We start from the raw sequence: 27862 nt of genomic DNA, 5'->3' as shown, positions 1-27862 counted from the left end.
CCCCCTTCCATCACATAACTATTATTATTCACAGCACAGTTATCGCATGTGTATTCACGTCAGGTCCGTAGCTAGGGGTGGCCAGGGAAAGGGGCTCAGTTTCCACTTCCCCCGAAACTTTTAGTTCTTTGTTAGATAAATTCATATCCAAAAAATAAGTTATTAAGAATGTAAAGTGAACTCAAGTTAGCACCTAAAAAATAACTCAGTCCTGTCTTAAGTAAGTGTCCTCGCGACGAGCCTGATGTATGGCCTGTTTCAACATCGAACATCTATATGACTTCCTTTCAACATCAATGTTCGTTATATTGAAGTATTTCATAAGATTTTGTTCTGCTTCGTTTTTAATGGAATAATCCAAACTCGTTCGTACATGAATGAACAAATCCACGTGTATTGATTATTACGAATGTTCTAGGACAGTGCACTCTTTCTTTCCTCCATAATGCTCAGTCACGCCGTAAGGACGCAAATCAACATTATACTTCAAGTCATTTGGAATGGATGGAAGAAGAAAGAAATACTGCTTAATAAACGGTCATCCAATAAACAAAAGATGAAACAGATATACCACTACCACCGTTAGTAGGTGCTTCTAAAAAATCGTTGCTAGTATGCCCTCGTTACTTCATGAAAGGTGGAACACATCTCGTGTATAAGGTGGGGCCTTCTCCTTTTGGAGACAGGACAGACACTCATTATGAAGACAAGTAAACATAGTGATCACCCTGCGGCAAGACTTCTTGTCGTGTAGAGACAGTTGGTCCTTTCCTATGTCTTCTTTTACTTACTGAGTGAGCAGTGGGCTATTGGGTACAATGACCCACACATGTAAACATAGCATTGTTTTCTCTTCCGCAGAAAAACATACTTGAAAGGGAGAATCCATTGACTGCACTCCCTTGGTTACACTTTGTGCTTCTGCATACAACGACCACCATTCTTTTTACATCCTTGCTCAAGGGCAAAACTCAAAAGAAACACCTAAAGAAGGAATGAAGAACCTGTTAAATCGATAGTGTATGAGTATGTGTGTGTATTCTTCGGCTATCGAAAGTGGTTTAGCAAGAACTTATCTTCTGCAAACGGCATATACTGGTTACCAGATGGAAGACAAAATAAAAGATGGAATTCATTATTCACCATTGTAAACAAAGTCTTCTTCATATGAGAATCTCAAGCCCAATTGAATTCGAAAAAACTCCCACTATCTTCACTTTGATAAATCACACAGAGGACAATACACACAGAAAACCGTAGGAAGGGAGTAAAGATACGCCAAAGATATTAATAACCTATATACTCCATACTATCATAGGTCATCGCCACAAAATATCAAACCGTTGCCTTATATATATTGTTCTACTTTAATTTAGTTTATACAATTAGTGACAATAGTTGCTTTTCTTCAACGCAACTTTTATAGCAGAATTGAAGTACGAGGGCCATCCTGAAAGTAAAGAACGATTGCACATTGCTCGCGGCGCCGACCCCACCACCACCACCATTGCAATCGCGTGTGCGGCAGTTAGCTCCTCCCTTCACTTCAGTGTGAGCCGAGTCTCAATGCCATGCGGCACACTACTTGTTGTTGCAGCGATTCAAAATGACTGCGCCAATCGAAAATCCCGTCAAATGTGAAGTACGGAGTCATTCGCTTTCTGAACGCGCAAAAACTTAAGCCTATTGAAATTTATAGGCAAATAAAGAATGTTTATAGTGATAGTGCAACGAACGAGTCATCAGTGAGGAAAATGTGCATCATGTTTAATCAAGGAAGGACCAACGTGCATGATGAAGATCAGAGTTGGAGGCCATCACTTGTTACGGAAGAACTGAAGGAAAAAGTCGAAGAAACAATCAGGAAAACCGATATTTCCCCTTGAGCACGTTACACGAATGTTTTCCACAAATTTAAGAAATTTTGGGGTTGAAAATAGTTCGCAAATGATGAGGAACTCAAGCAAACACTGACAGCCTAGCTCAAATCTTTGGCGGTAGATGACTATATCATTGGCCTTGAAAAACTGGTCTCACGTTATAAAAAGTGTCTTAACAACTATGATGATTCTATACAAAAGTAGAGTAAGGTCCTGTGGTTTTGTAAATAAAGTTTTGTGTTGGTATCTTTTGTTTTTATTTAACCATGGCAAAACGTTCTTTACTTTCTGGACAATCCTCGTATACAGACAATAAACTTAAAAAAAAAAAAAAAAAAAAAAACTTGAAATTTCGGAGTGGGGCTAGTATGAGATTCTTGATGCAGATGAAGAAGAATGTGGTGCAATGTTGGCAGCCAAGATAAGGATAGGTGTTCTAGTTAGCCTTTGAATTAGATTAGAAAAATGTGTTATACACTTCCGATATAGAATTATAGTTTATTAAATTAATATCTCTAGTTTTTCTTTTACTTTTACCCTCTAAAGCTGCCAAGCCTGGTAAGGAGCCGACTTTCTTCCTCTGCTTGCGACATTAATAGTAATTGAGACAGCATAACGCATTCCCTTATAAGATCTTCTGACATGTCTCCCACAAAATCCTGTACGCTTTCAAACTTAACTGGAAGTTCTGGCTACTCACGAGACGAGAAGTACTTTATTAAATTCGAGACGAGGCGAGAAGCATAACAATTCTCGTCTCGTTTCAAGACGAGACGAGAAATTTAATGAATTTCATGGGCACCACTAGTTCATTCAAATTTTAGATCTCAAACTGTTCTAATGTTACATAATTCATAGTATAAAACTATAAATTGCTAAAGTGATTGCATGAACCTAATGAAAAGCATTTATAAACGTTTAAAGATACACAAGTCATTACACAATATATGGCTTAAATATTGTTATACAGTGTGTTTGAAAAAGAACTCCCTAGTTTTAATGTGTCCTAGAATCTGTACAAAGTGACATACACTATTCTAGTTTGTGGTGTTTGATTCATCAACTCTCCAAGTTTGACTCCCCTGCAGTTGGCAGGTCTCCTTGACCTTGAGACGGCACCAGTCCTGTTTTTTCCTTTGTTTCCTCAGTTCAGTCCAGGCAGGCGTGCAGTACAGTTCAACTCAGCAGCAGCCACCACGAAGCCCATACTTAGCCCCACTGGAATTTTGTTCTTTTGGGGCCACATAAAAAATGTTGTGTAAACTTAAAAGATCAGAGACATCACTCATTTACGGGAACGAATCGTCAGGGCGGTTGGGACAGTTACACCTGAAATGTTGGTGAATACGTGGCGAGAAGTGGAATGTCTCGATGTGTGTAGGGCCACAAATGGATCCCACGTTGAAGTCTACCAACATTAAACAAAATTTGAAGGAATTCTCTTTCATGATATGTACTCATTGATGTAAGTTTTCATTCATTTCCCAATTAAATTTATACTTAAAACTAGGGAGTTCTTTTTCAGATACCCTGTACAGCATTACACCCTTCGTGAACCTCTTGTGATGCACAAGGACTCTGATCACTTCTAGATGAAATTAAGAAAAAATCAAGGCATAACTTTTGTACATAAATTTATAAAACGAGACGAGAACAGTTTTTCGAGAATCGAAACGATTTAGGATTTAGATTTCTGGGCTATCGGCATCTATGGCCATTTAGCCCGTCACATATGAGAATGACGTCCCTCGGCAAGCACACTATCTGGGGAAAGGGAAGGAAGGAAGCGGTCTGGTACCTATAAGTTAGGTACCACTCCGGCATTTACCTAGTATGAATGAGGGAAACCCAGGAAAATCTCTTTCAGGATGACTGGCCTGAAAAAGTTTTTTTAACACTTTTTCGACTAAGTGCCCCCACTGGGAATCGAACTCGGGACCGCTCGCACCGCTAGCTACGCGGGGCCACGAGAATCGAAACGAAATGAAGAAGTCTTCGAGATGAGACTACCACAAAATTTGATAAGAAAGCACAGCTGTTCATCCAGAATTTTGGTATAATGGAACTTGGAGGAAATACAAAGATTAGACCCGGTTGGAGTGGTGGCATCAGACAAAAGCTAAATGGTAATTCGGGTATTAGCTGTAAGCCACATTATCACATTCTCTCGGTACTGATAAGGAACGTTAAATTTCGATCGGAGAACGGTGTATCAGTGTTAAAGCGCTCATCTTTAATGTGAGAGTTCCTGGTTTCATCCCAGGCTGTGAGTGCTTGTGGTAGATAACACTATGCCCGTGGCTTTTCCCGGAGTTTTCCTGTTTCCTACCACATTTTCGTTCCATCAATTCTTTCATAATCATATATCTTCGTTAATCATCCGTCTGCTGTAGCCCATAAAGGACATAAACGTGGGACGTTAAACTAAATGTTTTGTTTTTAACCTTCAACCAATGAGTTTTTCTTCGCAATTTCTTATACATATATTCAATAATAATACTACCTTGGCTCAGTGGTAGAGCATTCACCTCTGGTGCATGAGGTCCCTGGTTCTTTGTGGTGGTCAAACACCGTGTGCATGGGTTTTCTCTGGGCCCTTCCGTTTCCTCTCACTTTCTTCATTCCACCATTACATTCATTTCTCATCATCACCGTCTCCTTTAACCTAGTCGGCATAACCGTAAAACGTAAAACTTAAGATTTCATTTATAATACTACCTTGGCATCGAAAATTATTTTACGTACATATTCTAGTTTCTCGTTTAATAACGATATTAATATTATAGATCCCCGACTTTCGACTTCCCCTTATTTTGCAGCAAGGTTATAATACAACTTTATCCTTTTGTGAGGAGCAAAGCACATTTCAGATAGTACGGTATCATGTGGGTGTCGATGATTCTCTAACAGTCCGGAGGCATTTAGTGTTCGTTGGATTCTCCGCTGAAATAACTTAAAACCGATGAAGGTGATAAGGTGGGTAATGCACACACGTGGCTGTCAAGCTACCATCGTTTCAAGATGATATGCGATGTCCATCCAATTCTTTCTCTTTTCCTGTGTGTTGTTTGGAATGTAATAGCCAGCCAGTACCAAAATGGAAATCTCCATCCAGAAAGTGATGGGATGCCAAATAACAAAGAGATCCAGTGTTAGTGGTTCGGTCATCCATTCTCTACTCCATAACTAGTTGAAGATAGAGAGTAAAAAGGACCAGTTCTTGTCAAGACCTTCGGTAGCATTTTATGCCGTTATCAGCTTTCAGATTGGACCTTGAGTGTGTGTTTGCGTGACTTTTTTTTTCCTTTCTTTCTTTCGTTCTTCATCCGCACAAGAAAAAAAGATTTTAAAAAGAACTTCCGATGGGCAGTTCTATCAAAGTAAACGCCCTAATAATTCTTCTTGAACTAAATATCTGAAAGATTTGTTTGAAGTGAACTTCAGAAGATGGCATTTGCTTTACACGTAGTTATATATACATAGCGTGTATGATACTGGAGGCAAGGTGTCTGTCTTGATGATGTCCCTCGTTTTCGTTCAACACAAGGCATACTACTAAGCTTCTGTGTTCCTCTTATCTGGATATTGTTTCTCATGTGCTTAGCGGGCAGTGTTGCAAGCATTATGTAGCAAATAAGACAGTCTGCTTAACATGATCCCCGTCTATTCCGAGTTTAAAAAGTTTAGTTTATCGAAACTTCTTTGGTGTGTTTACCCTGTCTGTCTGTCTGTCTGTCCATTTCCGTCCGTTAAGGAGACAAAAAAAAAACAAAAAAAACTCAAGAGCTATTTGATGGATCATCATCAATTTTGGCCAGGATATGCAGGGTCAAAAATTATGAATCGAATTTGATGATGATGTAATATTCAAATTGGAACATATATTTCCAGTTTTAAGGTTACATTTAACATAACTATAGAGTAAAAACGGTAATAGATAGCGAGAAACGATTTCCTGTATTCGATTAAGTGTCCTAATAATACATTTCATCCCCATTCTTAACGCTCTAATAAAAGCATAAATGATAGAAATACTCTACAACTTCCGGTTTCAATATTGATTTACACAGAACATAAACAACACAAATAGCGAGAAGTAGGGTTTTAATCGATTCAGAGTTCTATGAATAGATAAATCTTCTATCTTAATCCTCTATTCAAACCGGAAATAGCAGAAATAACGAATTCTGATTTTAACGTTGATCCCTATGGCGTGAGGCAGTTTTTTGCAATGAATTCAGTGTCCCAAGAATACACCCCGTCTCCAACGTAGTCTCTCTACTAAAACTGAAAGTGGTAGAAATGTAGGCCTACTACCACTTCCTGTTTCAAAATAAATTTAGAAAATATCACGCCATTACAACCAAACTCTTTCACATGGTATATACATGGCACTTCTACTTGTTATTCTCTATAATAGTAACTGTCTTCTGTTTACTGTGATTTTGAACTTCATACCTATGGCAAGCACTGTGTTCCTGTGGATCTCAATTATCGAGGTAAATAATGAGAAAATGTGGAAATTTGCCCTTCAGTTAAGGGTGATGTAGGCTAGTAATTAGTGTTCTTCCTGCGCAATCGAAAGACCCCGGGTTTGAATCCGCAGTCTTTACTAAGGTTTTAATAAAGTTCTTCCTCAGTTCCACCAAATGTGTCGGATGGTGTCATCAAATTAAGTTCTTGATTGACTTATTTATTTTCGATTTCGGAAGTTGGTTAAATTTCTCTGAAATATGAAAGAAATAGTCCTGACTGACTGATTGACCAATGTGTAGGCTGAATTTGCTGAAGCCAAAAATTTCAAATTTGGATGTATGGCATTTGTCACGTAAGGTACAACTAAGAAAAGATTTTTGCAAATTCGATATGGAAGGGGTCACTTGCAATTATTATAAGGTATACATATCTCGAAAAATACTTAAGGTTAGAGATACTTACCCCATGCCATAAACGTGGCCAACACCTACTGGCCCACTTGCCGGTAAATGTCGATAATTGCTATAGCGATGCGTCGAAGGACTGCCGCTAGTGTGCCATTGACGGCAGGGTTTCGTCGAGTCGAAATAGATTTCTAGAGTCGGGGTATTGAAGTTACCACCGCGTAGCAGCGAGGACTTCATTTTGGTCCTTGCTTCTTCGATTTGTCGCGGAGAATCGCGAAGGGACCAACACGAACTATCGCCAGTCATGTGCATGCGGTTATTATTATATATCATTTTTCCCTGACGAATTGTTCCTAAGTGAGCTACGGGGGTCAAGAGTAACCCCTGGCTCTACATCATAAAGTGAAAAATCTTGGGATGAGTGTGTATAATTGTATGAATTTAGATGACAACTGTAGCCGATCATTTGAAAGTGAATATGGGAGAACCATGAAATAAAGTAAATAGACGCGCATCATTTTGTTAGAAAATTACATGGCGAACGGACTTCATCTGATTTCAAACGGTTATCGTCGAATATACATAGTTACAGGAGAACTCTGATTATCCAAATTAAAAATACCTAAAGGATTTATGCCTCTACAAGCAACTTTTTCTTCATCGCCTCCGTGGTCAAGTCGGAAGAGCACGCGCCTAGTAATCCAAAGGTTGATTCGCGCCCACCCCAGGACACTTTTTAAATTTTTTTTAAAGTGTTTTTCAGACTCTCCTTAATGTAAACAAATTACGCATATAGGCAATTTAACATATTTTGGGGGAGTAATTTTGTTGTTCATTGGCGTTTCATCTCGTCTCTGCCGCAGGTGGGCCGCTGGTGGTATAATTTTCAAAACGGAAGTGGGGCCACCGTGGATCGTCACTGCGAGGCCGCCAACTTTTGGCGATATATCTCTAGTTGCCCATCGGTGGTGCACCGATGCTTACGGCATGGGGTAAATACTTAAGGTTGAAATTTGGTATTTGGACTTTTCATTTAAAATAATTAAACGGTTTCAAATAATAATTATTTAAAATAATTATTCATTTAAAATAATAAATCATAAAATTCATTTAAAATAATAATTAAATGTTTCAGTGGTTTTTGATATATGTTTTTTCTCTGTATTAGTAACGAGAGATCTAGTAGCAAACCTACTATTGATGTGAATACTGCGAGTCATACACAAAGCCTGTATCTTATCTTACCCATAAGCTTTTGTAGGCAAGTAGATTTTGTAGTCTTAGTCCACTTGCTCTGGCGTAGCTAGTTAATCCATCAAGCCAGTAGAGCAGTAGTAGGGTGGCCATTTCCTACCCCTGTTGTTCAGAAAGGTACGTGAACAACTGGTAATTAGGCAGCTGGAAAGGAGGGACAGATTGAAAATTAGGATTAGCGACTCAACTTATGACAATAAATATGCCATTTCGACTTTATTACACATACAAACATAGTCACTTGCCTGCACCTCAATTAATAGTCCTCCGTTATTATATACCCTCTGATATTGTAGTACTAAAAAGACAGGTCTTTTACAGAAATAATAAACCATTTAGTTAGTTGTTCTGGAGTTCAACGTTTCTATTCAACACCAAAGCTATATGAGAGCAGGTCTATAACTTAACGTGGAATTCGAACCATATTAGCTCCCACTGAGAACTGAGGCCGAGTCTTTCGCTCCAAACACGTTAATTATATAGCTACGAGTATATGGGAGATTGTAAAACCAATGCAGTAGACCACTGTGTATTGCAGGCAGCGTTGACTGTGTCGTATTTTACTATACTTGAAACTAGGTAGTATTCAGTTCTAATAAGTGATGTCACGAATAATAATAAAAGAGTAAGTTTCCAAACTATTAACATATTCCGTGACAAATCTATATTCACTTGTTGTTCTTGCTAACGAACTCCAGATACAGATACTATGAGGAATTATCGATATTAAAGTAGTAATAATTAAACAGCAATAACAACTACTATTTTTGAGGATGAAGTCCACCATCCGCGCAATCATGATTTTAAGGGATGGCTCAGGGAAAAATTCCCTCTCCCCAAGCTAAGGAATTCTCCTCCAGGACTATATATTTGGTCACATTCAATGTGAATATTTTTACAGTATATTTCAATTCCACTTTTCACTTTCGTGTAGTGATTCTTTTCTCTAAGGGGAAATTTTAAAAATATATAACGCTCTCCCTCCTCCTTCCCGTGCAGAAGTTTAACTCAAACACTCCTATATGTTCAGCTTTCTTTCTTTCTTTTAAGTTAAAGCAAATATTTCTTTATTATAACTCACGGTTGAATTTTTTAAAAAGTAGCATGTAATACTTATCATTTATATATCCAATTTAATTAGTCAGTGATACTTGTAGCGTTTTCTACCTCAGGAAATAGCACTTTTTTTTTTTTTTTTTTTTTTTGAAAAATTGTGAGAAGCTGAAGTTTTATCGTGCCAGAAAAATTCATAAAAAGTAAAACATTAATAGACATTGCCTACGTTTCCTCAACATTCGTTGTTACATGTTGATTGTTTTAAATATGTGAAACCATATGTGTATATACGTTCTTCAAGCAAATAAATTACATCTATCTATTGAGGAAGAATGAATTATATTTTTTAACTAAAAAAAAAAAAGTTTTGTCTGAAAATGAAAGCACAGGTAGGAAATACATCCCAACAGCAACTGACGACAAGCAGGCGCAAAACCCTTTCATCACATTCTTCTTCACTTCTTATCCGCTTAAAACTACATAGAGTAAATGCCTTTTTAAACACGAGCCCTCATCATCATAACTAATTCTCCTAGCTGTAATCATGGGGTACAGTAATTGTAATAGCTAACTCAAGCACCACCATTAGTTGTCATTTCGTTAAGTTACTGTCTCCTAACAGTTTTTGACTTCAATTTGTGGACGTGGCACTTAGCAAAAGGTACTGTTTAAAAATTTCCTTTAAAAAAAAAAGAAGAAGAAAAATATATATATTGTTTGTTTTCCTCACTAACATATGAACGACGAAAATGTGTGAAAGAGCGGGCGAAGATAGCGGTATTAGTAATACAAAGAGGAGGCGGAGAAAAAGCAAGGGATGCGCTAGTCGTTCGTGTTTTGTTTAAGCCCGCCCCATAAATTTCCTCCACCCAATTCCCACAGTTTCTTTTCGTCAGGGAAATTTGCTTTCACACTATATAGATTCCTTCCTTATGGACATTAAATTTCCTTTCTCCCATTTAGAAATAATAATAATAAAAATATAATCTTTCGCTGGCTTTGATGGTATTTTTTTATTATTATTATGACCAATATCTTTTCATATATATATATATATATATATATATATATATATATATATATATATATATATATATATATATATATATTAGTATTCCTGCAAAAGAAAAAAAGTGATTTTTAAGATAACTTGTAAACTTGGGAGTTATAAACATGGTTTCCCGTCATTCCACGATGGCCTATGACCTTCTAGTTTAACCTTATGTAGGTCTTCTCCAGAAACTTTCCTCAAAGAAGAAAAATGAACCTTCTAGTAATTAATAAAGTCTTAATTGTCTTGATGTTGTATTGGTTTTGGGCCGGTGGTCATGGCGTGCAAAAGGATCTCACTTAAAAAAAAAAATGGTTGTATCGAACTGACATGAGGCTGTATATATATATAGTATATACTCTGTCAGATCAGCTGCCAAGAAAGCTATTCATCTTGCGAACACGCCTGTCAAATGGTGTTCCTTCGACACCTTCTTCTGTATACCCATTCAACCGACAGAAGCCGAAGTAGCATATACAAGAAAAGGGCTCAACTACTACCACAAGATAAGTGCCTCTCCCCATCCACCACAAAACACACCACAGCTCACCATCAGTCATGGGAATTAACATAGTTTCCATTCCAGTGTTTGACCAAGAAATCCACTTGTGACAGTACCAATTCAAGTGGAACATATCACGTCATTATCGATTCCTTCTCCTCCTTTTATTCTTTTTTTTCTGACAGACACACACACACACACACATATATATATATATTTATATATATATATATATATATATATATATATATATATATATATATATATATATATATATATGATGACACAGGGGCTCAATTATCGTTTTTATCATGTTTAAAGATAAAAAGGAAGGCAAGTTTAAAGTACATAACTACTAATGGTAGCTAGCTCAAGTATATAGCATACGTGTGCGCGCCTCGTCTCTTCACACCAGCCCTGATGAAGAACGGTGCCAATTATCTGGTAACTCGTAGGACAGATTTGGTTCTTACAAGGGCCTGTTTTTCTTGTAGCTGTATGTCAGGATGAAATGGGGGGAAAAAAGAAAACACATAGATTTCCACAATTGGAAAGTTGTCACTCTCTGAAACACGTTCTTCCTTAAACTCAACTTGAATATTTATTTTTATTATGAGATTTTCTTTAATGAGACATAAGTTTTCTTTGAAAATGGTAAATGTAACTGGAGAATGGTAAATTTGAGGATGAGAACGGTAAATTTACGAGAATAGTTAATTTTGGTTAATCTTAAATTTTAAAAGAAGAGCGGTAAATTTGGGCGGGTAACGGTGAATTTGAGAGGAGAACGGTAAATTTGGGAGGAGAATGGTTAATTTTAGAGGATAACGGTAAATTTGAGAGAACTCTAAATTTGGGAGGAGAACGGTAATTTGAAATGAAAACTGTAAGTTTGGGAGGAGAAAGGTCAATTTGAGAGGGGAACGGTAAATTTGAGAGAAGAACTGTAAATTTGGGAGAAGAATGGTCAATTTGAAAGAAGAACTGTAAATTTGAAAGGAGGATGGTAAATTTGAGAGAAAAACGACAAATTTGGACGGAGAATGGTAAATTTTGAGAGAAGAACAGTAAATTTGGTAGAAGAATGGTAAATTTGAGAAGAGAACATCAAATATGGGAGGAGAACGGTCAGTTTGAAAGGAGAACAGTAAATTTGGAAGGAGAATAGTAAATTTGAGAAGAGAACAGTAAATTTGGGAGGAGAATGGTAAATTTGAGAGAAGAACGACAAATTTGGACGGAGAATGGTAAAATTTGAGAGGAGAACAGTAAATGTGGGAGGAGAATAGTAAATTTGCTCCTGCCTCATATGAAAGAATGCAACTATTACGTACTTTCTTTGATTAGCTGCAATTTCACTTCAGATAGATATATCATATATTACAAGACAGTTGTTCCCAATCTGGGGTTACAAGTACCAGCAGGGGATACCAAATAACTCCCCCACCCCCCCCAAAAAACCCTTTGTGATGTATAAGTTAACGAAGATGAGAAATATATCTTACTGAATGCATCCTCAGCTGCAATCGGACATCGACCATATGCACCGAAAACTCATACCGTCTTAGACTAAAGAAAGATCATGAAGCTCACCATTTAGACAGATGAGATACCAGCCAAAAATGGAAAAAAATATATATGTTATAGATTGTCTAATAAAGCTACATGAGGTATATAATATGCTTACTACGTATACGAAATTGAAATGAAATGTCTAGTTTAACGTTGCACGATTGTGTCCTGTAGGCTAAAGAAGATGAATGGTTGATTAACGAAAGTGAGTGATTAAAACATAATTGACAGAATGAGAATGTGAAAGAAAATGGTAGAATCCCGAATACTCAAGAACATGATGTTATCCACCACAAACTCATATGACCTGGTATCGAACCAGGAACCCCTCGTACCAAAGTGAGTGCTCTATCACTGATTCACCATGTTCTCTTACTGTGCATATATCTGTAACATATTGGAGGTAATTCTACGTTGAATATACAATGAACATCCATAGTGAGTATGTAATGAATACTGCACATAGAAGATTGCAGGGGGTGCATTTAAAAGCTGACATTACTCCTATTGTTAAAGCTGTACGTACCATTGCAACCTTACTGGTTACATTAGTGAAGCCCTTTATTTACTTGTTGGATATTAAACAAGTAAATATTAAGTAGTGTAAATGGCTGTGAGTTTACTTGGACACGATCACAACCAGATGGGACACAGAAATACCATTGTAAATATCAGATGCGCACCTTGTAATTTTCGTTGGGAGTTCCAAGCTTTCGGGGGGAGGGGGTGCCAAAACTACAAGCCACTATGTCTATGTAGTATTGAACGAGTATTATTCTGAACCTGATAAGTAATAGTAAAATACTTCCACCTATATTTTCAGGAAAAAATAATAGAAATAGATTTTTTTTATATATAAGAGAAAGAGTACAAATGAAGTGTAAAATGAAATGTTCATGCTATATCAATCATTTCCCTGTTAAACAAGTATAGTCTTATTAAGAAAGTTTACAAATGTATGTTGAGTTACGAAGTTTTGGGGGGGGGGATCCGAACCTGGTGGATACCCCATTGGTGCGCCCCTGAAATACATACGCTACAAAAGTTGAGTAACAATACATTAGTTGGCACCTTTCAGTCTTGATTTTATGCAAATTATTGTGTCAGACGACTCCAAAAAATTTATTCCATGCGTAGTCGCTTCCCTCCTCCTTCTGTTGATATTGAAATAAAAATAATAGTAATAATACACAGAACTTACTACGCCGTGTCATTTCTTCTTTATTATTTTTTTAAAGCCAACAAGGAAGCTTCATCATATTTCTCTCTTGTTTCTTTATTTTCTCCCCACTACTCTCTCTCTCTCTCTCTCTCTCTTTTTCTCTACCTTCAAAACTCCCACTCCGTTTTCTTCTCTCCATTTTTCCCCTTTACCTTTAAAACCGTTCATTGTCTACGGGGACATTTTTTTTCCTGTCCTTGCATTGAACACTTGAACAATCACCCACGTTGGGCGGTCAAATATTTAAGAACCCTCGATGGGCTCCGTTGGCATTTTCTAAAGCATATGTTTGGCAAACAAAAGCAAGACACTACATAAACCACACTTAAAACAACTTAGACGGTATATGAAATATTTGTACAGCAGTTCAAAGTGTGGTTATTTTTATGTCACAGGACATATAATTGTGGGTTAGAAAAAAATTATTTAACAATTCTACTCTATTTACTTTTTTTTTTTTTTTTTTTTTTTAAATATAAGCCTTAAAATTGAGAGAGAATTTCCGCCTTTAGATTTATGGGCTCCAGTATGAAGGAACAAAATAAAATGGATCTGCAAACATTTTTTCTCTCGTTTTTTCCGTTCTTAGTTTAATGATCCATGATTGCGCATCGACGCTAAGAGACAGACAGAGAGAGAGAGGTGATAAATAAATTGATGATAACGATGAAATGAAGAAAGTGAGGAGAAACGGGAGAACCGCGTGAAAACTCACCTACACGGTGTTCGTCCACCACAAAGCCCAGTTCATGGTAGCTGAGACCGAACCAGGGATCCCACACACCAGAAATGAGCGATCTACCAGTGAGCTACATAAAACACTTATAAACCTATCATAGTCAATTAAGGAAATTTATAATCTTTAATTAATTGAGACTGTTAATTTTTTTGTAAATCGTCACTATTGCCCATTGTACTTTAAGATTTCAAGCCAGCGTAGATGAGGTGTTATTGTTTTTATTTCTAAATTTGGCGATCCTGGTCCCAAACACATAATCAACCTACTGATTAAGTTTTCCCAGGATTATTCTTGAATCTCTTCGCTCGACTGCTGGAAAAATATCGTTAAATTTGGACACTGACCAAATTCTATTCTATCTTCCTTTTCTTGTACTAGATTACGTCCCGTCATAGATGACGGTGCTTATCAATTCACTCATATTTTTTCATGTAATACTGAGAAAACCAAAGACTACCATAATACGTGCTAAAATTTCTCTGTGTAATTACGTAGAACTTAGAAAATACTACTTAGCGGAAGAAATGTGTATTTTTGACATGTTTCCTGTTTTCAAAGAAAACCTAGTACTGGTCCATATAATCACTTTGGTTACGCTGATCTTCAATAACTTGTGCATGAAACGTTCAAGAGTACTTTTAATATTCTCGCAACTATCCCAAAAGTATCAACCTTTGAGTTAAGCATAGAAAATAATAATTTATTATGAGTCTGGAGTATAATGTTGGTTATAAAACTATATTGTCTGGTTTTGTGATGGTAAAACTGTGTGTGGATTTTCTCGGGTTCTTCCGTTTCATCCCACTTCTTAATTCTGTTGTTTCGCACATGTTCATTATCATTCTTGTCCCTTTTAGCCTCGGAGCATAATTGTGGGACGTTAAACTTTAGAAAAATGATTGTGATTCTATATTCTGTTGAAAGTATTTTCAGCTCGTTTAAATGAAACAGAGGCAAACGTTTAAAGGGTGAATCTATGTATGAAAACAAGCTAGAAAGTATGCTACACAGTGCATCATTTCCGAATTACGACTCGTCTAATTGTCGGAATAATGAACTTTGGGACGCCATAATGTAAATATCAACGACACCAGTGAAATCGGTGTGATGGATTTTAGAGGATCTAATACCTGTAAATTTCAAAAAGGCAAGATGAGTAGGAATATGTGCAAGGGATTCCCCAAAGGAAGAAGGGGATTCTTAAATATCTTGAAAGTAAAAGTAGGTCAGAAGGAGCGTAATCCTTTGCACACGTTCACATTCATCTTGGTTTTGGCATTTTTGAAAACTAAATTCTACCTTAAGAAGGGTCCACGTCTCATAGATATAACTTCTATGCTCAAAAGAGAAGCCAAACTTCAAGAAACAAACAAGCAATACAATTATTTCCTAAACCGGATTTTTGTGCGCTGGCACTTGTCTGTCTGTGTGTGTGGGTGTGTAACAAAAGGGACAGCTCACCACCAGTGTTTGTATTTATTGATGAGTGGTTATTTTTTATTGTCTCTTAAGGGTACGTCGCTACTGGCTCTCCACACACTGATAACTTTAAACTACAAGCACACACATTGCATCTAACAAGTAAACCTTACGTTTGGGTGAATCGAGTTGCTGACGGAGACACATATGAGAAAGTAGTACTAAATGTGGTCAGTATTTCAGTGAAGTTATAGGTGCGAAGCTCCAGGGGTTTAGGAGATACAGCTACCAGAACATCACATGGAAGTACAGAATAGTCTTCATACAGTTGGAGGTAAAAGCTCTATAAGACCTCTTGTAGCGACAAAAGGTGAATAGCAAATATATGGGTACATATTAGGACTAGGGAGAAGTCATATAGTAAGGGTATATCTGACGGCGGCCATCTTAAAATCCGCCATTTTGAATTAAGGTTAAGTTTTTAAAATAGGAATAGGGTCATGTGATACATGATTTAAGGCGCAAATTTAATCAGAACAATGGTGACGTTAATTTTGATTTACGGGCAATTGGTAAAAAGTTATAGGGAAATTAAATATTGTTGCAGCATATGTATTAGTCCTTTACCCCACCTTGTAAATTTTTTGTTAATGATAATAGGGTCTAATTAAATAAAAAGCAGGTGGATAAATATTAGGTCTATGGTAAGAGTTGCCTTGATGGCGGCCATGTTCAAATCCGTCATTTTGAATCAGACAAAGTTTTATATAGCGAACGAGAAATAGATGTGAACAGGATACAAGAAAAACAACGAAATGGCGTGCAAGTACAGCATCAAACAACTAACATTGTAACGCCAACATTCTATTTTTGATTAACTTCTAGCCCGAAGTCATCTATTGCATTACTCTATTCCCATTTAATTTTGTGCTGAATAATGATAAAGCAAAAATGGGTATACCGTTGGATTTATGGCAAATTTGCTATTAATAAGATGTCACTGTTATGCGTTTTGTTTAAAACTTTTGTCTGATTCAAAATGGCGGATTTGAACATGGCCGCCATGAAGGCAACTCTTACCATAGACCTAATATTTATCCACCTGCTTTTTATTTAATTATTATCATTAACACAAAATTTACAAGGTGGGGTAAAGGACTAATACATATGCTGCAACAATATTTAATTTCCCTGTAACTTTTTACCAATTGCGCGTAAATCAAAATTAACGTCACCGTTGTTCTTCTGATAAAATTCGAGTCTTAAATCATGTATCACATGACCCTATTCCTATTTTAAAAACTTAACCTTAATTCAAAATGGCGGATTTCAAGATGGCCGCCGTCAGGTATACCCTTACTATATGATTTCTCCCTAGTCCTAATATGTACCCATATATTTGTTATTCATCTTTTGTCGTTACAAGAGGTCTTATAGAGCTTTTACCTCCAACTGTATGAAGACTATTCTGTACTTCCATGTAATGTTCTGGTAGCTATATCTCCTAAACCCCTGGAGCTTCGCACCTATAACTTCACTGAAATACTGACCACATCTAGTACTACTTTCTCATATGTGTCTCTGTCAGCAACTCGATTCACCCAAACGTAAGGTTTACTTGTAAGCATTGAAACTTTGCATTAAATGACAATGGACTAATTTGATTGATTGAGTATCAATGTAACATCACCTACACGATATCATCAACGATCAGAAGTCTATTGAATTAGCATGTGCACACGTAGCAGTACTACATAATACAAGTGCTTTGGCAGAAAATGATCACGAATAACTCTAACCAGTGACCCTGACGTTACTATCTATTTATTGAACTTGGAGCAAAACAAGAAACGAATTGACATTTAGAGAGGATAAGTTCCCTTGTATATTCCGCTGAGGTGTCAGCTTTACTACCCTTTTTAACGTAAAGGTAGTTACAGAGGACCCTTCACAGGAACACTGAAGGTGAGAACAGGGTAATACGTCTTTTCTTATTTTGCTTCAAGTGAAGGCGAACTGCTCAACGAGGAGCTTCATGAAAACAATAGCTAGTGATTACTTCTGATTGTAAGATTTTGTGGAAAAAAAAGTTATATTGTGCTACACAAATGTTATGTTACATTAAATGTTATTTATTTATTATTGTTGTGTTATTTGAGAAAACAACACAACAGGCTTAATGCCTAATTATAGTGTCGTATAATACATACATAGACATATATACATTTACCCGTACAATTAATCAATTCACTTTGAGTGTCAGGTACTCGGTAATAATTCTGTTTCTGAATATGACATACTGAATATATCTAATACATCAGTTTTATGACTTAATTCATTGTAGGAGTCACACATTCTCCACAGCGGAGATTTACTGAGAATATTTGTTCGTGCTCTTTCACAGAAAAATATACCAGTATTCCCTGGTCTTGTTCTGCCTGTTGAAACGCTCAGATATATTTTCGTGAGTAGATATATTTTCGCTCAGATATATTTTCTCGTTATACTGTCTTAAATGCTATTATGTTGTACTTTGTTTCTTGAATTACTGAAAGATATGAAAACAGTTAGATTCAGTGATTGACTAGTACTATTAATACGAATGTGTGGTGTGTATATGTGTTCGGATCCCACTGCAGATCCACGTCCCATAGCCTCGGTGCTGAAAGTAACGCTTAACTCCAATCCAACCAACTATCCTAATGAATTCGGCGAAGAATTCAGAGTTCCTTTCGTGTTCTACGTACAATTTCATTTTGACACTGAAATAAAAAAATAAGTTCTGTGCAAAACCAACAGTCACGAGAAGATAACCCTTCGATGACGCTGACCTTCAGTAACTTAACGAACTTTTGCAACAGGGAAGAACTCCGAACACAGAACTTCTTAAGGGAGGAAGAAAAAGTAAACGATTGAACCAATCGTCTTTAATAGTCCACAAACCTGTCCACAAATGGCTGTACTTTCACAAGGCAGCAGTAAAATCTCTCTCTCTCTCTCTCTCTCTTTTTTTTTTTTTTTTTGTTCTAAATTATCTTTTTCTTCCATAATGGGAGGTTTAGTACACTTGAAGTATATGAAGGACTCATAAAAATGGCAGGAGGGTTTTGTTTGAGAACACAGGTGGAAACAAAAATGAGTATGTGAAGATTTTCTTTTTCTTGTACCTCTCTCTTGGTGGAGTATCCGAAATTGCGTTACCTGGGCCGAGCCATATAAGGAAGGTATAGGTGTGCTATTGTTAGTGAGAATATAAATATCTTTACCAACGAGCTTCGGTTGGACCATTCCGTTCCTCTTGTATACCAAAATTCCATGAAGGTGTGTATATAAGGTAGTAAGAAGGGTCGTCTGGTGGGTGGGCATAAGAATGAAAGAAAAAAAAGCAAACGGGAGAGCGAACACCTTTTGTCCCATTGTTGGAAGGCGGCGAAAGACATCCACAATAGAGCTGTGAGTAGTGACCCGTTGGGACACCTACTATCTACTCTGGCAACTTTTCGATTATTTGAAGAAGACCGCAGGTATTTTTTGAGCACGCTGAAAGATGTGAGAGTACAGGGTTACCATCTTGTAAATTGTGGGAAGTTTGGAGTGGTTATTTGTTTTGTCCTAAATACCTTGTATGAGAAACTAATGGATGCTCTTTTTCTAACATTTGCATTGGCGAAGGAAATTTTATATATAACTGTCGGACTGAAATATATATATGTAAGCATACGAGACTTTTTAAGGTAAATTACTCTGTACTCACGCAATTTTCTGCATGATAAATATCCTTAATTTCCTGCTCATAGACCCACATTTCTTTCTACGAATAACGAGCAATGAGGTACAAAAATAAGTTTTCTACAAATACACTGTCGTTGTCCCATAAAGTATCTGTACGGTACGATCTGAATTTCAAAAATAGTTGCACTTCTCCTCCTCCTTCTTCTTTTTATATAATCATAAAAGTTTCTAAGGCCTCAATGATTGTGTGTATTTAATAGATTATTAGGAGAGAAAATTTGCTCTACTTCCTTCCCCGTGGTTCTGCATCTGATTGTTGATGTGTAAGAGAAAACAAATAGCAGTGTCTCGTGTACATTACATGATGAAGTTTGTTTGGTTGGCGTAATGTTTTCTCAATTAATATTGAAACCGGAAATGGCAGCAGATTTCTACCACTTCAAGTTTTAGTACAAAAATTAGATTTGAGATGGAGTATCCTCTTGGGACACTTAATTGATTTCAGAAAATTACTTTTTACTATCTATTACCTTTTGTGTTCTATGGCAATCAAGGTTAACACCGGACGTTGTTGATTTCTGCTACTTCCTCCAGTCTGAACAAAGAGTTAAGAGAGAAGATAGTACCTATTCTAAATAGATTCCCCCCTTCCCCCCTAAAAATGTTGTTTACTACCTCATTGATTTTGGTCTACATATACAAAAACCAGATTTCTACTATTTGCGGTTGGATTATCACTTCCATCGATCTCCCCCCCCCCCTCTCCGTTAATCCTGGCCAAGATTGATAAAGATCCATCAAATAGTTCCTGAAAACTTTGTCTCCCGGACGCATGGACACATGGACATTTTTTTTCTTCCAGATGTATCATAACACAGACAGATAGAGTAAATACAGTATATAAAAGAATTTTGGTTGGTAAATCAAATTTTTTTGAAATGACGTAAGCTTGAAACAATTTTAAATGTTAGATACTTTCGAACACGTATAATATATCGCCTTGCATCCGTCCTCGTGGAAGTTTCAATGAGTTATTATTATTATTATTATTATTATTATTATTATTATTATTATTATTATTATTATTATTATTATTATTATTATTATTATTATTATTATTATAAACATTATTTATAACTTTTTGGTACCTATCAGTGCACTTCTTAGATTTCTCACTCTTGATTCAGTGAAGCTTAGGATTATAATTTACGGTAAAATAAATTCGAAATTATTTGGCATTAGGTAATGTACTCAATTTATTCTTATTTTATTACTAAATCTTTATTTATGCATGTTAAATGGATTAATACATTGATTGAAATTTGAGATGGGATCTAATGCTTAAATAGGATCCTAATCATTACTAGTATCTTGAGTCAATCATTCTCACTGGGAATCAAACCCAGGACTACGCTCACATAAAGTTCGTACGTTGGCTACTTTCGGTGAAGAAGAGATTTTCACGTTTTAGTAAGGTACCCTTGTTTTGGGATATAGAGCACGAAAAGAGGAAAAAATCCTGGAGAATCTCATAAAATCTTTAAATTTAAAATTTGCCCCCATAATGATATACTTGATGGACAAATGGACAAGCAAACAGTTGGATATCTAAATGTACACTCATGTCCAAAATTATTGTCGCATGTCTATAAATATGTTGTTGTAGGAATATAATTTGATAAGGAATTCACCCCGTATTTCTTATAATGTTAGTGTGTATAATAGACAAAGACACGTATGTGGCAAATTTCATGTCAAAAGAGCAGTAAATAAGAGCAACAAAACGAAAATAAAACTTTCTTGTCCATTTAGCAACATTTTGTTTTACTCCTTCTAATGTTTGTATTTATGATTTTTTTTTCTCTGAAATTTACCACAAATATACATTTCCCGATTATACACATAGCATCAGTATTAAAAGTACCCTGGAAAACCATTATCAAATTATATTATTACAAGAAGACAGTTATAGGTATGCGACAATGATTTTGGACATCAGTGTACATTCAGCATGTAAGAACAATAGAACACGCAATTTATTGAAATCTTGAATTCTTTTAAAATAATAATAATAATAATAATAATAATAATAATAATAATAATAATAATAATAATAATAATAATAATAATAATAATAATAATAATAATAATTATTATTATTATTATTATTATTATTATTATTATTATTATTATTATTATTATTATTATTATTATTATTATTATAATGATCAAAATTTTCTTTATTCGTATTTCCTCTTAAAGGCTATGAAAAAGTAAAATAAAACGCTGCTCTACGTAATTATTTTGCTCTTGTATAATTAAATTATTAATCTTGTGTACGACACGTGCTTCCCTCCCCTTTCCTACACTGACAACTATCACACAGTTTTTTCTTTTTTTAATGCTTACCTGAGACGAGATAAATTAGTAAAAATTTAAAACTAAAAATTTTCGAGTAGATAGCAACTCTGACTAGTAAAAAAGGGGTGGGGGTAGAAAGGCATTCTATGTGTCTTGTGCGTCTCTTTTTGAAAAAGTATTGACAAGAAATTGTCTGGAACATGTTAAAATGGAGAAAGGAATGGAGCAAAGCAGTAGGTGGACACAAAATCCAGTTAAATAGAGAAATCTCTTTCATTTCGAATAACCAGATTTAGGAAAAAGATTTAATACTTTTTCCTTTCTTTTCCCTCCTTATCTTCTTATGGTGCTTTGCATTCTTCATTCTTCATTTCTTTCAACAACTCGTTAGCTGTCACTAAAGATTTTCCATAATAGAGATGTTCACGAAACTGAAAACGGGAACATTCATACATATATGCAGTGGTTTATTTGTGGACTTTGTACAAAGGGGGAATATTTATAAAGAATTGCTACTAAAACATGAAGTTGAATTATTGTACTTTAAAACAGATTATGTAACCTATGAAAGGGGGAAAATATCTTTCCAGGCTGGGAAGACTGCATTAAACTTCCAGGGAAGTCAAGACTTAGAAGGGGGGAAATTCCCAGGCTTCCCTGGCTACAAATAAATCCCTGCATATATGAAAGATCACATACACACGAAAGAAAGAAAAAAAAAGTGGCTTCATAACAAGATTTAGTAGAAACGCCTATCAACCAGAAACAAGTATGTATTACAGAAAATTCTACAATATCTTTAGCATAAAAGCAAAGGAAAATATTCAATGAATCTCATTGACCGAAAGAAAAATAATAATACATGCTTGAGGGTAAATTCGCATATGTAGTTTTCGAAAAAATCAAGAAAAACAAGTTTATTTTTTGTAAACTTATTATTGTTTACAATTGTAAGTTAATTTTTGTATAATAATAATAATAATAATAATAATAATAATAATAATAATAATAATAATAATAATAATGCTGTAGATAACTACGCTACCTATTAATTCACAAGTATATCCTCATCAGGTATTTCATCATGATATTTGCGGAATGGCAGTACAAGTACATAGTATGATTAATGGCATACGTATAGCTCAAAATTATAATTTAAGTTTAGTTTAGTTTTTTTTTTAATTATAAACATTTTTCACAGATAGGCATCAAAGTCGAACAAAATGAGATGCTTGAGGGTAAATTCTCATGAGTACTTTTTGAGAAAAACGAATGATTATGACATTAAAAAATTATGTCGTTCGTTGTCAATAAAAATGACAGCTTTTAGTCTGCTGGAGCAGACTGATTGTGTATTTCAGTACAGTATATTAAGAAAACACTGTTAAGTAACAAATTGTCTCTCTTGTTTGTCTTCTGCTAATGGTGACAAACTTCTAATAGTGACACACATACTCCTAACGGTGACACATATACCCCTAATGATGACATACATACTCCTAACGGTGATACACAAGCTCCTAACAGTTACATACATACTCCTAACAGTAACACACATGCATCTAACAGTGATACACATACTCCTAACTGTGACACATATTTCTAACACTGACATTCATACTCCTAACAGTGGCTCATGTACACATACACTTAACAGTGACATATATTTCTAAGTGGCATACTCCTAACAATAAGATACATACTGCTAACGGTGACACATATACCCCTAACGATGACACATACTCCTAACGGTGACACACATACTTCTAAGTGACACAGATAGTCTTAACGGTGACACACACTCTTCTAATAGCGACACACATACTCCTAACAGTAGCACATATACTTCCAACAGTCACACACATACTCCTTACGGTGACACACATATTTCTAACAGTGACATTTATACTCCTAACTGTGACTCATGTACTTCTAATAGTGACACACATACTCTTAATAGTGACACATACTCCTAACAGTGTTACACATACTCCTAACAGAAACAGACATAGATACTCCTAACAGGGACACACATACTCCGAACAGTGACGCAGAAAATACAAATTGAGAAAATTATAATGTTAAATTATTAAAACTTATAACTGTACAGTAAATTAGATTTTTATGTTCAGATTTTCATCTAAACGAAAGACAATTAGCTTTACTGTAACTGTACTTCCAAATATTCCTCTTCTATACAGTATAAAACTAAACTATCCATTTTTATTCGTCATATAAAATAAAGTGAAGCATATACGTGCCTTCGGAGTGTTCACAAATACTTTTTAGAAAAGTCATTTTGTAGTTAGGCTTCGACTTCATCAGAATTAACTTATCATACGTACCCGTGTTCTACATCAAAAAAAAACAAACCAAAGCACCCAATTGAGAAAATCCATGAAAATGCGATCGATGGCTGGTTTCTGATGCGCATTAGAACGTTATTTGCAGGGAAATATCAACACCTCTTCGGAAAATACATAATCTCACTTTAGCTGATAGCTTCACAACTGTTCAAACTTTATATTTAAGTCTACTTATAATATAAAAAACGTCTTAATCTGTAAGTACTGCCGTTCCACTACTTCCGCTGTCTGTCTGCCTTTATTTGAATATGGATACTGATAATGCTAAACTCGAACGTGCTTTGCTATTTATTAAGACAAGGGCTGTATTAAATGTAAATAAGGTTATAATTACTTATATAAAACCTTTAAGTATTTATTTCATATCACGTACAATAAAATTTAGTACTGTGCAAAATGAACATACTATATAAATAAACTAGGACAGTTGTTACCGATTAAGAACAGTCCAATATTTAACAAGTTTTACCGGCAACTCACATGAAACATATTACCTTTAACCGGCCGGAACCATTTGAGACTTAATATCTGTGTAATCACAAGTTAGTTGTGCAAACTGAATGATAAGAAAAAAAAATTACATGTAAACAATTAGAACCTTTTAATCACGATTTTAACCTACAATGTACAGCGAATCAAAGGCTTGGAGACAGGCACGTATGCATGAATTTATTTCGGGAGGGATTCAAAGCTTTTTGGGGGGATCCAAATTCAATATGAGGATAAATTATATTTAATTTTGTAAAATCACTCCTAAAATTAGACTAAATTTACAGACGAGGGGTCCTGATCCCCAAGACCAACTCCCTGTGTGCATCCCTGCTTGGGAGTAACAAGTAGTAGTGTTATTAAAGTTACGAAAATGTCACTTAGTTCGTTTTGCATAACACGGTGTGTAAAGTATTTTAATTTTACTGAAGAAACATGCAAAAATCAATTATAACTATATGGCTACTATCTCAAACCAAAGCACAGATTTTGCGTTGCGTAGACGCGAACTGTTATGAAATGGGGCCCCAAATGTTTTTCAAGCAACCACCAAAACGGTCTTCCGCTAATTCGCAACTCCTGCGTTGATACCTACGTACATGATGGTTGCTCGACGTATTGTAGCGATATACTTATTTTATTTTATTTTATTTTATTTTATTTTATTTTATTTATTTATTTTTTTATCTGCTAGAAAGCTGGTACTGTCTGTCTTGGACTAAAGCACAAATGACATCGTGAAAGCAAGGAAGATATTTTTAAACTGTATTTCGAGGAATTTCTATAATAAACTATGCTTTAGTTATATGTTAACTGGCTATAAATGCGGTAGCAGAGAAATTGCCACTGCGCCCAACCTTTAATACAGGAGCAAATACAATAAATTTTTCGGATGAAAGTAGGTACGTAGTTAGCGTTTGCTTTTCGCAATCAGGAGGTCGCAGGTTACATTTTGAGGTTCACCAGGTTTCCCCAGGCCTTTTCTCAACCCCATTAAATGAATGCCGGGATAGTAGAGCTATCTCTAATATATACAGGAGTGGATCCAGAATTTGGTTAAAGGTAAGGAACACATGGTCTCCATGTCATTTTGTCCATTCTAAACAATTACCTGTTTCATGTGAAATTGAAGATCCTTGGATCCGCCTCTCTCTCTCTCTCTCTAAATACATATACGGTAGGCCTACATATAATCTATCCATATTGTTGTTATTTGTAAGGATTTAGTAATCCGCTGAAAAGCAGTGGGAAAAAAATTGCTATACAAAATCCAGATAGAGGTCAAACGCTTTGCGTATAAAAGGTACAATTTTATGTTTGTAATTCAAGCACTCTTATTGGATATCTATAGATAAATACGAACATAAAAATAAAATAAAAATGAATATAGAAACGGATTTTGGCATTATAGCACACAATATAAACAGTCTCCTTCTTAGAATATTTGCAACAAACAATGTTTATAAAACTTTCGAACCAGAGTGTTGTAAACTAAGAATTTAACCACAACACAGAGTCCACAAGTACATAATATAATGCAATATGAAAAGAACAGCAATGAAAAGTTTTCTACGAAAAGCAGTTTGAACAAAATATTACAATATTGTGTCCCTTAAATGTATCCACTGCAAGGATGCGTGACATGAACGTTAGTAACTACAGTTTTATTGCAATTTGACTGCGTTTTTAATTACTGTTCTTCTTCATATCCAGATCAATTTAAGATAAACCACGCATTACTGATAATGATCTTTTATTACCAAGGGCTAGGCCATGTTACAATGTCACGTGCTTTGCTAAAAGTCAACTATAAAAGAAAAAAAAAACTGTCAAGATTTGTTTATTGATTCCAACACAATATTTTGAAGAAATAGGAGTAGACTAGAAAATAGATGTGGTTTATGTGAGTACACACAAGTAGTGTAAGTGATTCACATATTATTATTATTATTATTATTATTATTATTATTATTATTATTATTATTATTATTATTATTATTATTATTATTATTATTCAGCCCTATTTACTTCTGAATTTAATACTCAATTTTTTATGGAACTGGCTTAACTTTTTTTAAATTTTATTTTACATATAAGTTATCACTTAAGTCCGAATTGACGTAGTTTAATTAGTGGAATTTCTAGTAATGCAATGTTCAGGGTTCAAACTTTGCTGCCGGCAATTCTGACTGAGGTTTCTAAAGCGTGTTTCTCAGCGCCATAAAGCAAATGCTAGGAAGGTACCTTTAAATATAGCCCAAGTCAACGACGTCCTTCAGATTTTTCAATAGTAGTTGGTCATTAATTATTCCAGTGTGTATGCCTTGGTCTTGCAGACTATACTGGCAACTTTGTTAAATAAATAAGTAAATCATCTTAGCTGCGCTGGTTTATCTATTTCCATGATATTACTGAAGTCAAGCAGGGTTATGTCTGGTCAATGCTAGGACGAGAGCCTTTAGCGTTAAATCAGATAGTGTTGGGAGTGCTATCTTCACTCCACGTGATATGCTGTGTCTATTTGAAAAGAAAAATACAACTATTCACTTGAACGTATAAAACCATAATTCCCTTTCAAATAGTTCCCTTGGGACTACACATCTTCTTGTATCTGTTCTGCCATTGTTCGAAGCATTTCTGGAAGGCTTCTTAGGAACTGTGGTATAACTGAATCACCGTAGTACTGCACATTCTCTTCTAGTGATTCAAATCTAACCCCTTTCATTGGCATTTTCAATTTGGATACCAGGCAAAAATTAGAAGGACCCATGTTTGGGGATGCTGATAACGAATAAAATCATTCCCTAGTTTGTGATCCTGAAAGAAATTAGACGAAACGAAAGGATCACGAGGAAAGTCAAGCACACGCTGTTTATCTACCACAAAGTCCACTTTGCAAAAGCTGAGATCAAACCAGGGACCACAAGTAAAACAGATGATAAAAACTAGGCTATATATATTATTATTGTCAACGAACGACAGTTTTTAGGACAATACAAATTCGATTTTCTTGAAAAGTACGTATGAGAATGTACTCTTAAGAACCTCTATGTATTTGTTCAATTATGTTATCTATTGGTTGATATGCGTTCACATACGGTATTTCCAGAATATTACAACTAAGCAAAAATTAAAGTTTAAGGTTTAATAATAATTTTCGGTTATATCTCCTTACCCGTGCTATTTACTGTCGTCTAGCGAAGTGCTATTCAACAGGGGATACGCGAAAGTGTTTCTGGGGTTACGTAATGCTGTTTCTACGGGTCTGCTGGAAATGTCTGCTGGCAATTCACTGCAGATAAAATTCGATAACTTGTCAATTTGTGACTTTTGTAT

General features: G+C 35.4%; 1 protein-coding gene and 1 long non-coding RNA gene across 4 annotated transcripts in view; one reads left to right on the top strand and one right to left on the bottom strand.

Moving 5' to 3' along the window:
- LOC145691106 (uncharacterized) overlaps positions 1-27862 on the bottom strand; it is a 471970-nt gene that overhangs the window by 60765 nt on the left and 383343 nt on the right. The window contains exon 5 of one of the 3 annotated variants that reach the window (XR_014132340.1): positions 8009-8161. The exons of 1 other annotated variant lie outside the window; for it this stretch is intronic. This is a non-coding gene — a long non-coding RNA (uncharacterized LOC145691106). Of the gene's footprint in view, positions 1-8008; positions 8162-27862 lie in introns of those variants that run through there. One more of the 3 variants, XR_014132337.1, reaches the window with a different exon arrangement.
- The window catches only part of ths (thisbe), a 254470-nt gene that overhangs the window by 76502 nt on the left and 150106 nt on the right, over positions 1-27862 (top strand). The gene's annotated exons all lie outside the window — the stretch shown is intronic.

The sequence above is a fragment of the Thermobia domestica genome, chromosome 1 (genome assembly GCF_964235325.1).
Source record: "Thermobia domestica chromosome 1, izTheDome1.hap1.1, whole genome shotgun sequence".
Lineage (NCBI taxonomy): Eukaryota > Metazoa > Arthropoda > Insecta > Zygentoma > Lepismatidae > Thermobia > Thermobia domestica.
Note: the sequence above shows the minus strand (reverse complement) of the source record. Positions and strands in the feature narration are given on the sequence as shown.